This window comes from Cupressus sempervirens, chromosome 8 (genome assembly GCF_028749045.1).
Source record: "Cupressus sempervirens isolate cs-2001-9-10 chromosome 8, ASM2874904v1, whole genome shotgun sequence".
NCBI lineage: Eukaryota > Viridiplantae > Streptophyta > Pinopsida > Cupressales > Cupressaceae > Cupressus > Cupressus sempervirens.
In genome coordinates, this window is record NC_143125.1 from 479,963,117 (window position 1) to 479,980,752 (window position 17,636).

Below are 17,636 nucleotides of genomic sequence, written 5' to 3' on the forward strand. Positions count from 1 at the left end.
TGGAAGATGTATGGTGCATCCTTAAGATTCTAATTCATAGAGAGTTAGTTATGTATGACCTATCTACTAGGTGAGTGGCACTATGCCAGTTATTCGGATGTGGAGATGCAGAGCTGGGGATCTGAGATTATGAGATTGGATGGAACCTATTGGTGGCATGCCATGAGCGGTTGATAGTTTTGATCTACTAGGTTATTGATGGACTACTAATACCTAATAGGCATGGACATGGATTCCCTATCGGATGGGCTTAGTTTCTAGAGAGGATGATCATGGAGGGGACTATGTTTTCCTGGGGCCCATGCATGTTTGGGATGTTGTACTATTATCTACATCAGGAAGCATATAGAGGTGGGCTGACCTTTAGTACTAGAGGTACACTATTACAAATCTAGGCATATGAGCACATTACAATATTTAGAGCACTTGTAGAGAGGGAGCTAGTAGAGGACATGTATTCACATAGTTATAGAGGCATACTAGCATGAGGACTGCTAGGGTACGTGAGATACTTTGAGCATCAGTTAGATACTATGACATAGTTTATCTGGAGACCCTACAGAGATCACCCAGGTGGAATGATGATGAGATTCACTTACCATACTATAGATAGGAGTGCTACCTCATAGGGTACATAGTGATTGGTCACCTAGTAATTGAGATGTACCTATTAGAGTAGATATGCAAATAGTTAGAGAGATACAAAATGTGCCGACAAGTCTAGCATTATTTGCATGGTCTAGAGCAAAGGTTTGGGAGTGGGGAACACCTATTAGGACATAGGTGGATTACACACAGTTAGAGGAGTTACAGCTAAGGGTATGGGGAGCAGCAGTAGATGTAGTGGATGTAGGCATGATGGTGGAATATGATAGATGGTTTGTGTAGTATCATTTGAGGCCCTTGACAAATTCAGCAGTACCAGTGCCATGAGCAAGATCATAGGCAGAGCATGATGAGGAGGATGATAAGGAGGAGGGTGGGGGAGATGATGAGGAGGGAGGGGATGATGATGATTGGGAGGAGGAAGATGAGGATGATGATGGAGACGAGGGAGATGAAGACAATGATGGGGAAGAGGAAGATGAGGATGATGATGGGGAGGAGGGGGGATGGAGAGGATGTGGAGGTGGGTGATGATGAGGGAGATGATGATGATGGAGATGATGTTAAGGAGGGTGGGGATAGTGGGGGTTTCAGTGGTGATGAGGATGACATAGGTGTGGATGTGGTGGCAATAGACATCGAGGAGGATCTGGTGGATTACACTAGGGGGACACTAGTACTAGTACAGGTAGGACCTAGCCAGTTAGAGCTTATAGAGGTGATCAAAGGTCTTTGGAGTTAGTTAGAATGGGTTGTAGTAGAGAGGGATGATCAGGCTATGATAGAGAGGGATGTTGTAGTGCGTAGGGTAGAGAGGGTAGTGCAAGAGTCCTAGGATTTCATTAGCAACATCAAAGATTCAAAATTTTGAGAGATGGCTATGATGATGATTAGGGCACATATGGAGACATAGTATTGGAGGGATCAGTATGAGATGGTAGTGCCACTGAGGTAGAGGGTAGAGAGCTTTTGTGCATTGAGATCTCGCTCGTAGTGGATACAGAGGACATAGAGAAGTGCAGGGGTGATGAGACTAATGAGGCCACCATAGAAAATAAAGGGATCATGTTTGAGGCTAGACAAAGGCCATGAGGCTAGGGATAGCATAGGTTGACACAGACATGCCCATATACAAAGGGGCTTTTTGTTTTGGTTTTTTGGTTTTTTGTTATGCTCTTGCATGGTTCATGCCCATGGGTAATTATTATTGATGTAAACCATGATCACATACTCTAATACTTTTTTGAGATATTTATGAGATACAACTATGTTGTGATGACTATATGAGATGGCTTATGCATTTTTTTATATGTTTTATATGGATGCATTTATGCTTTTTGATGTGAACTTTTATATGATGACATCATGTGTTGGTTTATCACATGTTATGCTTAGGAAATGACATCTTTATTGTTTCCACATGTTGTTCTCATGAATGAATGCCTAATGAAATGTAAACAATACGGAGTATATGCAAATAAAATATAAAATGATATGGAATGATTGCAAATGAAATATGAAATAACATAAATGTCATGTTTATGTAAAGATGTATTTCTTTGGATTAATCTAGACTTTTGACATACCCCAAATTCTTAAAGGTACATTTTAATAGACATAAAATAAAATTGACCATGAACCATCCCAACCACTCTCATAGATTAGTTTATATCATTGAGTGGCATAGGAATATGATCAAAGAAAAATAAAGAAAAAATAAATCACTCACTAAATAGTGTGAGGCAATAGCTATTCTTGTGCATTATTACTTGCCTTTTAGTGTTTTGGGTCTTTAGATAGTGTTTGACAGGTTGATCATGTGATAGTTTTGCTTTTGGATTCAATTAGTAGGTTCATAGTGACATGTTGGATTAATTGTTGGTTCACATTTCTTAGATAGGTGTGATTATCATTGAAGTGTAGTGCTTTGACTTTTAGTTTCCAGAACTGCAAGTGTTTATGCAAAAGGAGTGATTCTCCACAGTGACTATTTATAAGGTTTATTACAAATTTTTTATGGGTTTTGTGATTTGTAGGGTTTTTTGAGGATATTCGATGTTTTTATGTTACCCATTTCTTCTAGACATTTTATGACTTTTAGGATTTACTTTAGGATTTTTTATGATGTTTAGGGATTTTTTCGATACATTTTACAATTTTTAATGATTATTTCAAGATGTTCTATAATTTTTCAAGACATTTTATGATTTTTTTATGATTATTTCAGGACATTTTTTTAGTTTTTAGGGATTTTATCATGACATTTTTTGATTTTTTCTATGATTATTTTAGGATCATAAAAGCATACACAAGTGTTAGCTCCAACATGATATGCGATAAGTTCGATGGATAAAAAGTGCTTAGGGTTATGCCCCTAGCTCAAGTTCAAACTCATGCACTATGTAGGTAATATGCCCCTAGACAAGACACGGACTATGTACAAAGGAAAATGACAACGTATGTACAGACTAGTGATGCTTAGGTAAGATAACAATGGACATTAAGTAGTTCATTGGCCATGATCAAGGACTAGGCTTGTCTTGCAATATGAAGGATATGATAAAGGAATGACAAAAGGGGGAAAAACTAGATGGAATCCCAATAGATGGAGGAGCAACAACTGATTACACATGGTGCCTGTTTCCCAAGTTTTCACTTTTGGATGACATTTTTGTCTTGACTCAAATTTTCATCCCAAATATCTATTTGCCAAGTTTTCATCAACATATCCTTTTTTTTAGGACCTTTTTCACTTTTTTTATTTTTTCATGACTTTGCTATTTTCCTGATAATTTTTAGGACTTTTAGACAGAATCAAATATAGTACTTGTGAAGATGAATTTTGTTGATGGACATGGGCAGTGGATCACCCTTTAGAGTTGCAAGCTAATATACCCCAGAACCAAATGATGTAGTAACTACATAAGGTCCTTCCCAATTTGGTTCAAATTTTCCTGGTTTCTGTCTATGCTATTGAGTCTTGTAGTTCATTTTCAAGACTAGATAACCAACCTCAGAATGAAGACCTCAAAGTTTCTTATTATAGCTTCATATGAGTCAATTTTGGTAAGCTTTTAGATGTGTTAGGGTGGCTCATCTGCATTCATCAAGCATTTCTAGTTCATGGAGTCTAGATATTCGATAGTTTTCATCATCAACAAAATCTTGTAGGGATGCTCTCAATGAAGGAATTTCAACTTCAATGGGAAATATGGCTTTAGTACCACAGACAAGAGAGTATGGTGTTGTGCCAGTGGGAGCATGCACACTTGTTTAGTAGGCCCAAAGAGCTAGATTTAGTTGCAAGTGCCAGTCTCGACCAAAATCATTAATAGTCTTTTGGAGAATCTTAACAATGGTCTTATTAGATGCTTTTGCTTGGCCATTTCCCTATGGATGGTAAATACTAGAAAATCCATAATATATGTTGTACTTCTCATAGAGCTTATCCACATTTTTTTTTAAAATGAACTACCATGGTTAGTAATAATAGCCAAGGGGACTCCATACCAACATATGATGTAGTTCAAAATAAACCTTGAAATTTGCTTTCCATTGGTGAAAGTCAAAGGGATGACTTCAACACACTTGGTACAATATTTTGTTTCTATGATGATGAACTTATGACCATTAGAGGAAGGAGGAGAAATAGCTCCAATAATATCAAATGCCAATGGTGAAAAGGGCCATGGAGATATGAATAACTGTAATTCTTGTGTTGGTGCATGGATCAGATTGCTATGTATCTGGCACTTATGACATGTTTTGGAAAAACCATGGGCATCTTGTTCCATGATGGGCCAATAATATCTAGCTCTGATAAGTTTCTTAGCTAGACTCTGACCATTAAAATGACCTCCACATATACCTTTGTTAACCTCATGTAAGGAATTTTCAGCTTCTTGTGAGTCAAGGCATCTGAGAAGGGTTTGGTTAAAGGATCTCCTATAAAGAGTGCAACTAATAATGACATATCTAGTGGCTTGGTGGATAAAGGCTTGGCATTCATTTTTGGATAAGTCAGGTGGTAGGATTTGGGTGTGTAGGTAATTGTAATTGTCTTGATGCCAGAGACAATTGGGACTAACAAGTTTGCACACAAACTCAGATTGAGAGAGATCAAATGTTGGAATCATAAGTTGCTCAACAAGGAACTCACAATGTTCCATTTTTTTGAGGCATATCAATCATAGAAGTGATGGCAACCATAGCATCAACTTGCTTTTTGTGTATTCTTGATAGCTGACGAAAAGAGATAGTGACAAATTTAGACTTAAGAAAGTCTACCATCTTCTTGTAAGGCATTAACTTATCATCTTTGGTTTCATAGTCATTATTGACTTGGTGGATGACTAACTGGGAATCACCAAAAACTTGTAAATGTTAAATGTTCCGTTAGATAGCTATCTTGAGTCCTATGATCATTGCCTCATACTCTACTATGTTGTTTGTACAATTGAATGCTATCTAATATGACTTAGGGATTATGTTGCCTTGGGGAGTGATAAACATAATTCTAGCTCCTAAATCATTTCTTGTGTGTGATCCATCAAAGTAAAGCTTCCATTCATTAGCTATATCCATGTTAAATATGGGTTCATCTAGAAAGTCTATCAACATGGGATGATCATCTATCATGCGTGCTCCTACTAGTTGATCTACTATCACTTGCCCTTTTATTGTCTTTCTCTCTACATATTCTATGTCAAATTTGCTAAGGATCATAACCCATTTGGCTAAGTGCCCTATAAGAGCGGCCTTACTTAGGAGATACTTTAGTGGGTCAATCTTGGAGACAAGCATTATTTTCTGATGGAACATGTAATTTATAGTGAATTTTTAGAGCAATATCAGAGAAAATAGAGAAGAGTCAACCTTTACAAAGATTACAAAATTTTCCTTTATAGTTCAAGCATAACTAAGATATTTTCTAACTAGAGTTAGTCCACAATCACTACCTTAAATGATTACAAAGAACAATCAGATAGATCTGGAGAAAATCTTATCCTAGCATAGATTCAAATGCAATAAAATCTAATATTTTGCCAAAAAACAAAGCCTTGAGAAGGTAGAATGGTGCCATTAAGTCACTCTAACCAAGTAGATGGATAAAACTAGAGATGGTGGAGAGTTTCCTTCATTTACCAGGCATGGCATTTATTGGAGAGTGGATGGAACTGATCATGCAAGAAAAATTCTCTTCCCTTTATTTTTGGCTCATGTGTCAGCAAGGTCAATAGGTCAACCAAGTTCTACAACCAAGAAGCACTAGGTGGACTAGTATCCTTCTAGTTTTTTGCTACCTTGCAAGGTCTTCACTGATTTGAGCACATAACCTGCTAACTGTGCCATCCTTCCAACTTAACTGCTGACTGTTCAAGAAGTCATGACTTAACTATGATGTTACCATTTTGTTACCACCTGAGCCCATAAGGACATGTGTCCATTTTTTATTTTCTCACTTTGCTTAATTTTTGAGAAAGTCCATAATGCGGGCAAGCAATGATTGTTGATTACCAAATGATCGATGATCACGAAAGACCCTAGTTACTACTGCACTTGTTCCTTAAAACATTTGGACTCACAGACTACTTAGCATCCACCTTAGCATGACTTGGTATCCAACTAGCACTACCTTTTAGCCTTGGCAACTCACATGGAAGGACGGACCCACCAGTCCACATGTCACAATGTCGCTTACTCGCATTGTCAAAAAGTCTGACAAAAGACAGAATGTGGGAAATTGACAACCATAGATCTTCCTATATCCAATGACAAAAAAAAAAACTAGCCCACCAACTGTACATCAGTATATTGACCAATGAAATGTGCCCTTTTTATGCCAACTCAGCCCTAACACACCTTCTACCTTATGACCCACAATGGAAATAGGTCCCACATTCCACATGGCACAAGGTCGCTTACCTGCATTGTCAGAAAGTCTGACAAAAGACATAATGCAAGAAAGTGTCAGCCAATCAAAATGCCAATGAACATCAGCATGTCAGTATAGTCACATGATGGCCCACAAATAAGAACAAGGCCCTACCTTAGACTTGTGGAAAAGGGTCGCTTCCCCACATTCATAAAAAGTGGGCAATTCCAAAATGCAGAAAAGCAACTACCATAGATCTGTGGGAGATCTAATGATAGGAAAAGTTATGGGGCTAGGAAATAACCATGAAATACATTAGAGTTTTATTTTTGTCATTTTCATATTTTGATTAAATATTTAATATAAAAAGTGGGATGTAACCATTGGGTGGACCATTTTATCATTTGAATTTAAATATTTGAAAGGGAGGCAAATATGGTTGATAGTAGTAAATGGCTTGCTCTCGTCCTTGTTCATCATTTTGTGCTAAGAGAGATCCTAATGTTGTATCTATACAAAAATGTATAGAATGAATGGTTTGCCTAGAATAGGAACCATTAAAACTAGTGAATGTAGAAGATAATCTTTGAGCTATTGGAAAGATTCTTCACACTGGTTGTTCTATTGAAATGATACTCCCTTATGTAATAGGTGTTGAAAGGAGTGACACTTATCTGGTAGTTGTGCAATGAATCTGTAGATAGATTGTAATTTCCCTTGTAGACTTCTTAATGTTTTTAGATTTATTGGAGGAAGCATTTCAAGTATTGCTTTTACTTTCTCAAGATCCACTTCAATGCCTCATTGAGAAACAATGTATCCTAGGAGCTTTCCAGAAACAACTCCAAATACACACTTTTTTGGATTTAGATGAAGCTTATAGCTTTCCATTCTATTGAATAACTGATCTAGGATTCCCAAATGATCCTTCCTTTTGGGGGATTTGTAAAGTAATTCATCGACATAGTCTATGTGCATGAAATCATGAAAGATGGTAGTCATTGCTCTTTAATATGTTGCCCCAGCATTTTTAAGACCAAATGGCATAACATTCCAGTAGTATGTTCCCCAAGGGCATGTAAAAGATGTTTTGTGTTGATCTTCAAGAGCTATTCTTATTTGATATTAACCGAAAAATCCATCCATTAGTGATAGCATCTCATATCTAGTTGTCATGTCTATTATGATGTCTATGTTTGTTAATGGGAAATCATATTTAGGACATGCTTTGTTGAGATCATGGAAGTTGGTGCATATCTAGATGCCCCCAAACTATTTTCTTAGTGGTACTAAATTAGATATCCATTATGCATAGTCAATGGGTCTGGTAAAGCCAACATCAAATATTTTCTTCAATTTAGCTTTGACAAGGAGAGCAACCTAAGGATGCATCTTTCTCAATGTTTTCTTTACTAGTTTCACTCTTGGTTTTAATGGAAAGTGATGAAGGACTAGTTCAGGATCTAATCCCAACATGTCCACATAAGACCAAGTGAAGTTGATCTGCCTCTCTAAAAAGAATTTGATAAATTCATCTTTTTCCTCTAGTGATAATGAGGCCACAAAATGTATGATCTTAGGGTTGTTAGGTGTTCTCAGATTTATCTCTTTTGTCATTTCCACAAGTAATGTTGATCTTGCCTTCAATGGAAGTGTGTCCAATCTTCCATCCTTAGGCTCCTTAGAGAGGTTTTCACCCTTGGATACATCCTTTATTTTCTTTTTTTCATGGTCTAATGGTGCCTTTCAATTTTCACCAAGAGAGCTACTTTTGTCTTTTTTTGTTATTTTTTCAATTTTGTGACTAGAAGATGGAGTTGACTCCCCAAAATATGCCATGATGTTTAGGTAAATGGAGAACCCTAACTTGTGATTGCCTTGTGGTAAATAATCACAAAGCTCAAAGAATTCTATGATGGCATCATCATTTTCAAACTGGTCAAATTTTGGTGATCCTTGTTGGTCCCAATCAATAAGTGTGGGGTGAACTAGGGAAATGTCATCATTGATGCTGAATAAATTTTTTTCAAAGGCATATATATGGATATATAGTTTGGTGGTATCATCAAGATCATGTTCAGAACTGGGAGGACTTGGATCCCAAAATGTTTCAACCTGAGGTGCAAATTTGGTTTGAGTGGTAGGTGGAGTTATATGTTTATCCTCCATAGGTAGGCTATTAGGGTCAAAAAATATATTGTTTAAGTGCATAAGGACTATCGAGACTATTAGTTTCAAGTAGGGTATCCTCATATGCCTTTTTATCATTCAAAGTGCTCACATTCTTAGACAAGGATGACTTAGTATTAGGGAGACCCAAAAAAATGGTTTTAATCCAATTCCCAAGCTATGAGGTCATCTTGATGCAATAATGGGTTGAATAATGCCTTTCTTTTGAGGTCCCAGGCCACAACATCCATCATATCCCTTTTTTTGCATGATGGTGAATCTAGGTCCATACTTGTTAGATGATATAGGAGTTGGTTCTTGTTCTACTTTAGCCTTTTCAATCAATGTAGATGTGTTTTCATAGACATGTTCTTCATGTAGTCCACCTCCACTAGTGAAAGTCACAGAAGGTTTCTTTTGAAATGTGAACTTAGGCTTTTTTTGCATAAGTTGTGGTTTGGCATATAACTTCGAAGAGAGGGGGAGTTTCCCAATGTGAAAGGCATGTGACATGGAATACTCACCACAACCTTGGTCTTTGATTTTGAGCTTTCCTTTGAATGTGGGTGTGAGTGTGGAAGGATCAATATTCTTGGAAGACTCAAATGGATTTACTACATGGTTTTTTGGGACCTGGTATGTAGTGGTTCCTCTAAGATTGGCACAAAATTCGAATGGGTCTAGATCACTAGGGATGGTAACCTATATATTATTATATGAAAATTTTAAGCATTGATGATATGTAGAGGGTACTACTTTCATAGCATGGATCCAAGGGCATCCTAGTCTCATGTTGGAATTCATTTTGATATCTAGGACCTAGAACAAAGTATTCTTAGTTTTTGGTCCAACTTTGATAGGTAAGATTATGACACCCATGGAGAAGCATTCACCATCATCATAGGCCTTTATGGTGATTCTGTGAGAGGGATCTAGATCATCTTCAAAGTAACCTAGAACCTTGACAACCTTAAGGGTATAGATATTCAGCCCTACTCCTCTATTTATCACGACACATCTGACCTTAACATTGTGGATAAAGACTTCGAGGTGAAGGGGATCATTATAATTGGATCTATCTTTAGGAATATCCTAAGGGGAAAAGGTGATATTTTGTGATGTAGATAGGTTCCCAACCATGGCCTAGAACTAGGCAACATCAATATTATCTAGGACTACTGACTCTTTAAGTGATTTATCCAAGATCTTTTGATGTTGGGGAGATGCACACAGTAGGTCCAAGATAGAAATTTGCATAGGGGTCTTGCTAAGCTATTCAAAAAGACTATAATTAGATGAAGTAGGAGCATTAGGTCTACTAGGGGGTGTAGGTCTAGTAGAGGTTGTAGGTCTAGAAGGATCACTAGGTAGGGTGATCTTGGTAAAGCATGTAGTGATAGCACAACGAGGGCCTTCAACATTTATGGTGAATGTGGATATGTGGGAATTAGACTCATTGAAATTGTTGATGGTGTAGTCATATATAGTGCATGTGTAATTCACATTGGCTTGTGAGTTTGAGTTTGAATTGGAGGCCTTCTCTTTGTTGTGATTACCCAAAGGATCTTTAAAAATAGTGTGATTAGAGTTAGATGCTAGTAGTGATTGATTGACTGTGATCACACCATCATCAATAAGGTATTGTATTGCATGTTTTAGTTGGAAACATGATGAGGTCTTATGTCCTTTGGTGTGATGGTAATCATAGAACTTTTTGTTGTCCCACAAAGAAGCTTTAGTTAGTGGTTCATCTTTGATAGGGGGTAACTGCAGGAAGTTATTATTGAGTAATTGTTGAAGTGTAGTCTCAAGAGGTATCCCCAAGGGTGTGAATTTTCTATCTTTGGTTCTAGGATGTCTTTGAGGTCCATCCTATGTGTAAGTCTTAGTTTTCTTTTGTAGAGGTGATGTTTGATTAGGAGGTTGTGAATATGTAGGGTTTACGCCTTTCAAATTTACTTGAGTTTGTGTTGTGCTAATTGTCTGTGCATCCACAATACCATCATTGGTCACATTCTTGTTTTTGGAGAAAAAAAATTCCTTGTCATTAGACAAGTTGGTGTTTGTTTTTTCCTTGTTCATCTTGGGGATTCCCTTATGGATAAGAGCATCTTCAATACTAGCCCCTTTTTTCATTAGTTTGGAGTTGCTTGGACTTTTGATCTTAATTTCATACATTAAGTCAAGGACTAGGTTTTCAATGCATAGGTTAACTTGTTGTTCTTTAGGAATGTTTAGTAAGCATTGACTAACTAAGCTTCTCTAGAATAGTAAGAATGTCATAAATGGTTCTCCTATCTTCTGTTAGGTTGTGCACAAATCAGAGAGTGTTATCTTATTTGTAATGTTTAAGGCAAAGTGGGAGATGAATTCATCTACTAGCTCTGACCAAGATTTGATATTACTAGGAAGTTTGGAATACCATTCGAGTGTGGGTGCACCCACCCAGAGAACAAGGGGATAATCTCATGACATAGGTGTGCTCATTACTAATTTTGGTACAAGAGCCACAGAATTCTTTGATGTGATCAATTGGGTTTCCTTTTCCTCGGTATTTTTCAAATCTTGGAGCATCAAAGTGTTTTGGAAATGGAGGCATATATAGACTTGTATCAAACAAATTAGGATGTAAGTCCATGTCTATATATAGAGCCTATTTCTTCTAGACTCCCAATGCCTTGATTTGTTTGGTAAGTTTTTTGAATTTTTGTAGTAATTATTCATTAGGGTTTTACACAATAGTTTTCTCTTCAAGTCTTTTGTGTCTATGAGTAGATTGTTTGCTATGGTGAGAACTATGCCTACTTGGTTCTGACATTTCTATGTCTAAAGAGTTATGTGATGTATCACTAGGTGGTAGAGGTATGTTAGTACCTTGAAGACAAAAGGGTCTTTGTTATGGTGCATGTTGGGATTGTAAGGAAACTTGGCAACAAAGAATATAACCATTTCCACATAACCCATAATAGATCTGAAATAAACACGAAATTAAAATCCACATGCAAGAGAATAGACAACATACCCACAAAAATGTGACACAAGATATACCCTGGGAAACCCTCATTGAGGGAAAAAAACCCAGCCTCCAAAAGCATCTATCACCATGTATTATTCAGAAAAAATACCATTGTCATACAACCATGGAAGCCTTCATGGCCATAGCCAAAACTGAGCAAACTATGTGAACAAGCATGAATCCACACATCCCATGACATGCTTTCAACCTTCACAAATGCTCCCTTGGCTAACCTATCAAGCCTTGTCCTGCTCGACTCTTGCCTTTTGTCTTCTCCTTGTCACTCTCTCTTTCTCTATACAAAAACTACCCTTGTGGCTGCTTATATAGTAGCAAGTCCCACAAAACCACCAAGTGGTATTACATAAACCATGTGCTAAAACCATGTGCTACCTAACCCGCTGACCCCACATTTAATATTGGGCATTTAATTCTTTTTTCCCCAATATTAAATAATTACATGACATATTATCACAATGTTACAATACAACTCATCAAGAATATTCCATAGGAATCTTTACATGTTGCACGTCCATCTAAGTACATCATTACATAATAAAAATAAAATAATAAAATAACAATATTATGCAATGTGTGCAACACCCATTATCTCAACAATCTCCCACTTGTTGTATACATTGCATAGGGTCAATCCGTAGCCACATAAATGAACAAGGGAACAATCCCTCCTAGCACATCCACCATCATGGATCAAAATACACCAAGTGCTCCATCCTGGTACCCGCAAAAAAATCAAAGTATCCAGCATCTCAAACATGAATGATCTCACCTCCTATTATGCCACTCCCACTGGACATACATAGAAGCCATCCAAAGAGAAAACCACCCAACCTATCGCATTAGAAGATCATAAAATCCTGTACCAACTGAAAATTCCAAGCACAAAAACCTGATCCAAAGGTAATCACATGTATCCATAGTTGTCAAAATATCCATAGCTGAAATAGCACCCACAGCAAGTGCCAAACCCATCCAACTATCCATACCTCAAAGATATAACAAGTGAATCTCATATCACCAACATATCCAATCTATAACCTGCAATCACAAGCCTCAAGAGCAATACCTACCAGATATATACCAAGAAGCTCCCACTGCAAAAGATAATGTCAAATCTATAACCAATCCACTCAACACATCTCAAAGAAGTGAATCCATGTAGTATCAAGGACATCCACAATACATAATCAAATATCCTGCAAGAATAACTCTCATAGCAAGTCTCCAATGCTCTCCCAAGTTCACCACAACCAACAGAGGAAAAAGAAAGAAATAACCATGTCATCTCTCACATGACATACATGAACACAAACTAGTGATCAAAATATCCAACCAATCTCAAATCCAATATAGGCAAAACTGAACATCCAAGAAGATAACCAAGACCAAAGAAACCATGCAAATCATAACCTGTATCATGTCCTTCTACACACACCTCTAGATGTAAACTGTGCAAGTATGATCTCCTCCATAAAACCCCAACAAGAAGCCTCAACAACACCCAAACCATACCATATAACTCATCATGGATGAAAGCCTCTCACAAGAAGATCAAACTCAATAAAACCATTCCTAAACCAAGGAAAATGCCCAATATAAAACCATCTCCCAAACTCAACCAGCATAACAACATATGCACATGGAGATAACCAATGCTTAACCATCTCTCAAATGAACCCTCCAGAACTAACTCATGTACCATAGCTCAAGATCCATATCTATGAAAGACAAGCATAAATATAATGCAACTGAGAGAAAATAATGGGCTATACCTCTCAAGTAGAAAATCGCCGAGTAGACCAAGAGTGGGGAATGAGAATGCTCATTAAGATACTCAAGTCTCCAACCAAGACTCATCTAAGAACAATCTCCTCTCAAGTCCATATCAGGTGACTGCCCCTCGGACTTCCTGCTGAAACCATCAACCATCCCAACAAATACTTCTCTAATCCAAGAGAAATCAGCGTCACCACCGTCTCTAAGTATCCATGAGCACCTGTATCCAATCAATCCATGCCAACTCCAAATGCAACATAGAAATATCATGAAGTATCCAACTTATGATTAGTCTACTCAATACCAAGAAACTAAACCAAAATCAATGTCAAAGTTCCAACCATGGCCTCAGGAACATAAACATGACAACATGATCTTACCATCTCAACTAAAGAGATAACATGCTCCATATGAACACACCATAACATGTCACAACTCTAAATGCGTATCAAGAGTATACCATGACATAATAATGAAACCATCCTCATACCAAGGATAACATGCCAAATAAAAGCATAAATCACACCTTTGCCAAGAACCCTGTGAGTTCTCAAGATGCAACCATCTCCACACACCATGAAGAAAACCATCTCCACATACCATGAAGAATCATCTCCACACACCATGAAGATAACCAAGAACTCCATGAGTCCTCAAGATCTAACCATCTTCACACACCATGAAGATAACAAGTGCACCATGCAAATGTCAAAGACACTTTTGCAGCAACAGGATCTAAGACAAACTTCCAACATCTGCAAACACTCAATAAATATATCAATGCCAACAACTCCCACTCAACTATGGTACCAAGTCACCTATGGCATCATAAAATCCATCCTCTCCAAACCAAGAAGATATAAACCAAACCAGGAACTAATCATGCACTGTCACCCCATCATTGTCACAAGCTCCCACTAAACCGTGTATCCAAGCTATCCATGACATCATGATAAAAAAATAACCATCCTCTAACCATGAGAATCAACCAAGGCATCAAATTATCAAAGAACTCAAAGTGCACATCATGAGCTCCTCAAAAGAAACCAAATAACCATGATCCTCAACCAAGAAGATATAGCACCATAACTAAATCAAAAAATCCAAGCTAATGAACATCAAGGATGTACCTGTATAACCAATCATGTCATGCAAAAATCCATGACACCATGATCACATCCATGAACTGAGCATCTGGTTCTCAATATGTCCAACCTGTCAGCATAAAATAATCAACCATAATACTTTGCCATGATTGTACCTGGTAACAACATCTCATCCCTTCTACATGAAGATAAAATCATGTGACTTAGGGCATAGACAACCCAAATCCAAGCCACCAATCTGAATATGCATCAATAATGAAAGATCAATGGGCAAAGACAACCCATAACCAAGTTATAAATGCAACCTGTAAGTATAGACTGCTTACAACACTGCACAACTTGTAGACCCAACAAGTCATCATGCATATCCAAACCAAACACTGATAACCATATCATTACGAGACCAATCTGAATATGAACTGAGTATACAATGACATCAAATCTTAAATCTCCAATGCCATAAACTCACAATGTTACCATAGTCAAAATATACCTATAAACTATTCAGATCAATATATCAACAAATAAATCATATCAAACCTACACCAAATCTGAACCAATGTGTAGAGCTCTCCAAGAGCTTTCCATTGACTACTCGAATTCCAAAATTTGACTCCGTATGCCCAAGTTATGCCCTAATTCATACTCAAAATAAATAACATCTAACTTTAGGGCTCTTAAAACCTAAAAAAATCTCAAAATAATAGAATCAAACCTACACCATCTTGTAGTGCTCTGAATTAGCTTTCCAACGCTTGTTAGAACTCTAAAATCCAATATTCTGAGAGAAAGTTATGGTTGTTTTACTAAGATAGTCTTTTTACCATTTTCAGTACGATTTTTCATTTTTTATTTTTCAGTGACGAAAAATTTCGACAGGATTAAATTTGACAGCCATCATGGGCTGAAACCAAAAAACTCTTTCATTTCCTCTGAACATGGCCAAACTAGGGCATATTATATATCAAAATTTATGGAAATGTTGACTCGGATCCAATGGTGAGGTCTGTTTTTACCCAGGAGGTCATTTTTGCAAGCTACCCCCCAAAGCCCTCATTTAAATGAAACATCCAAAAAAATCTTTTCCTCCAACAATTTCACATGCCCAATTCTTTTAACATCCCATCATAACAGCAAACCCAAAACTCTCAGATCTGCAATAAATCATTCATATATATTGCCCTTTCTTTTATCCTCTTATGCATTCCCATGGATTCAATCTAGGGTTACAATAATAAAGCCATAGCTCTGATACCACTTGTAAGGAAACTTGGTAACAAAGAATATAACCGTTTCCACATAACCCATAATAGATCTAAAATAAACACGGAATTAAAATCCACATGCAAGAGAATAGACAACATACCCACAAAAATGTGACACAAGATATACCCTGGGAAACCCTCATTGAGGGAAAAAAAAAACTCAGCCTCCAAAAGCATCCATCACCATGTATTATTCAGCAAAAATACCATTGCCATACAACCATGGAAGCCTTCATGGCCATATCCACAACTAAGCAAACTATGTGAACAAGCATGAATCCACACATCCCATGCCATGCTTTCAACCTTCACAAATGCTCCCTTGGCTAACCTGTCAAGCCTTGTCCTGCTCGACTCTTGCCTTTTGTCTTCTCCTTATCACTCTCTCTTTCTCTATACAACAACTACCCTTGTGCCTGCTTATATAGTAGCAAATCCCACAAAACAACCAAGTGGTATTACATAAACCATGTGCTACCTAACCCGCTGACCCCACATTTAATATTGGGCATTTAATTCTTTTTTCCCCAATATTAAATAATTACATGAAATATTATCACAATGTTACAATACAACTCATCAAGAATATTTCATGGGAATCTTTACATGTTGCACGTCCATCTAGGTACAACATTACATAATAAAAATAAAATAAGAAAATAACAATATTATGCAATGTGTGCAACACCCATTATCTCAACAGGGGTACTTGTGGTATTTGTTGTGGTACTTGTTGCAATATCAACTACGATTGTTGTACCATGTGTTGTTGCATCACTTGATGTGATAGTTGTTGTGCCAATTGTTGTGGTTGTTGTTGAGATACCTCTATTGGTTGCATGTGAGACCATGTATGTGACTATTGTTGTAGAGGTGTTTGTTGAGGTTGTTGTGGCACATGTTATTGTTGTAACAAATGTTGTTGATAAACAATTTTTTTCTCGAGGCGTTTTTGGTATTCCAACTATTGTTTTAGTTTCTCTTGTTGTTTAGCAAACATGGCTTGTTGTTGTTGGAATTCTTGTTGATACATTATGTGTAATTCAAGTGGATTTACATTGGAATGTGTGTTAGGGACATTGGATCCTTGCACCACTTGAGGTTATTGTTGTGGTTGATGTTTTTGTTGATATGTCGAATGTGTGTTAAGTGGATTTAAACTTGGTTGTGCATTGGAAATGTTAAGTCCTTGTACCACTGTAGGTTGTTGTTGTCTTTGAAGTTGGTTATGTCCTTGAGAATAAAACATCATGTTTGGGTTGTTGTTTTGGTACCTTTGTGTGTTAGATGTTTCTCCTTGGGACTTCATATTGATTTGAAAATGAGACGTGTTCCTTTTGGGAATGGGTGAAATTTCAATAAGAATTTTCATTTGTATGTCAATACAAATTGTTCCAATTGATGTTTCACATGGTGTACTCATAGGAGGCTCCATAACAATTGATGTCATAACATTTGGTAGAGTTAGGAGAAAAGGTGTAATTTGTTGATTTTCCTCCAAAGGAGGTATGTTTGTATCCCTAGAGTACAAGTCCCTTTAGGCACATCTTATTGTTGCATTATGTGATTGATATCAAGTCTTAATGTCCTTTTGGGATATTTAGGAAGAGTCTTGTTTCCATTTATTGGTGGTGGTTCATCAAACAAGGGATTAATATTGATGTGTTCAAATGTACTTTGGAGGATTTTGATGGTCAATTCTTGATGGGACCTTATAGGTGCCATCATTGTGTTTGAAAACTCCAAAGGTTGTTTTCCCTTATCTATGTCCAAATTGATCATAGGCTATATGGTTTCAAGTG

General features: G+C 37.1%; 1 pseudogene; it reads left to right on the forward strand.

The window, feature by feature from the left end:
- The first annotated feature begins 1,069 nt into the window (after positions 1 to 1,069).
- The window catches only part of LOC149543307 (protein CTR9 homolog), a 106,845-nt pseudogene continuing 90,278 nt past the window's right edge, over positions 1,070 to 17,636 (forward strand).